Raw genomic sequence first — 1940 nt, forward strand, 5'->3', positions numbered from 1 at the left:
TTTCAATTATAAAAATATATATATATAATATATATTAATTAAAATTAGCGATTAAGATTATTGGAACGTCGGTATTTCAGGTACATTTGAAAAATTTTCTACTTGGTATTTGGTAAGAAGCTCCTTCTCTCTCTCTTAGTACCATATCTAGAACTGGACAAACATTAATAAAGGTTACCTAAATTGTCACATATGACATGAGAGTGACCAGCTAAGCTAATAAGAGGCTGCAGATGAAGATTTTGATGGTGTTGAAGATAAGGCCTCTTTGTCCAAATCAAGGTGTTGCAGCCTTTCTGATCTTTAGCTCTTGAAGAAAAATAATACATTAGTTATTTATACTCGTGTAAAAGAAAATATTTTGTCATTTTCTGTCTTTTATCATATAAATTGATATATGAGTGAGTATCAAAAATAAATATAAGTAAACATGGTATTTCTCTTTAAAAGTACACACACTAAGAAAAAGGGATTAGAGGCTGTTATGTTGAAATATCAGTAATTTGATACAACAATATCTCAATTCAATATGTACATAATAACAATAATAATATATACAAAGAAAGTTATTACAATATTAAATTTATCATGTAATTATATATAACAGATAATAATTAATCATCAATAATTTTTAAAGAGTAGAAAAGAGCAATTTTCATGAAGAAAATATCATTTCTTAGAAAAATGAATTGAGAAAGCAGATAATGAATGCAGTGAGTGAGAGAGAGCAGAAGTAGCAGAAGCCTCGACCAGTGTTAACACACTTCTTAATGAATTAGATAGATAGAAATCTCTCTCTCTCTCTCTCTCTCTCTCTCTCTCTCTCTCTCAATGCTGATGTGTTCACTTCCACCCTCGTCCTCCTTCCTCTGCCCCCCTTTTGGAGTCTTGTAATTAACCATCCCCTTCATTCATTGTTTACAGCTTACAAAGTTACAAGCTACAACTACTATTGAATTTATTTTGAATCTATTCATATAAAATTTTCTTATTTTGATATTATTATCAAAATAGAATATGGGCATAGCTTTTATTTTAACTATCATTCATATTTCATCCTACAAAGATATGAATACAAAGAAACAAATCACTCTATAATCTCTTTAGTATAAATCATATACATGTATCATTTTATCACAAAAACTAATAAAAATACTCATCTTTTCACTGTTATATTAAACACTAATTTCTTTGTAGGGGCAAACATAAGTACAATAGTACACGCTTATCTAATATTATATCAAAAAAGTACTAAATACACATTAATATTAAGAGATATGTTTCAATTTCTGTGGCAAATAGCCGCGTAAGATGTTCACAAAATATAGCTGGCTAATAATAGTTAAATAAAAATGAAAATAATAAAAAATAAAAGTTATAAAGTACATGGTGATATGATATAAATATAAAAATAATTACTACACATTTGTTGCTTCTGTTGGACTTTTGTGCCTGCCTTGTGTTTTTCTGGTCTCAGGTTTTTACTTTTTAAGGCTTCTTCCTTTGTTTTGGTTAGTATTTTAAGGAGTTAATCACATCAGAATTCCCATTTGAAGAAATAATAAGTATTTTTGTTGAAAAAGTCCATAGTTCCAACAAAAGTAAGGTAGATTCCTGATATTATTCTCTTACACACCCTTTCTGCTTTTTTATTCCCAAGGACTTAAAAAAATAAAAAACGAAGAAAAAAAAATAAAAAATAAAAAGTCTATTTTATCTGATTATGAAAAGAAAGTTTTGGTCACTTCATTGTCTATATATACTGAAATAGAAAAGTGTGTCATCATTGCTCATATCTCAATCTGGTAATACACTTCTTTAATTTGCTGTTTCACAAATCACCTTATCTATCTTGCATTTGCATGAAGCAGGGGTAATGGCAGATTTTGGTGAAGAAGAAGAGAAGGATCATCATCAAGATTCAGCTGGTTCAAGAACCA

Source organism: Arachis ipaensis, chromosome B04 (genome assembly GCF_000816755.2).
Source record: "Arachis ipaensis cultivar K30076 chromosome B04, Araip1.1, whole genome shotgun sequence".
Lineage (NCBI taxonomy): Eukaryota > Viridiplantae > Streptophyta > Magnoliopsida > Fabales > Fabaceae > Arachis > Arachis ipaensis.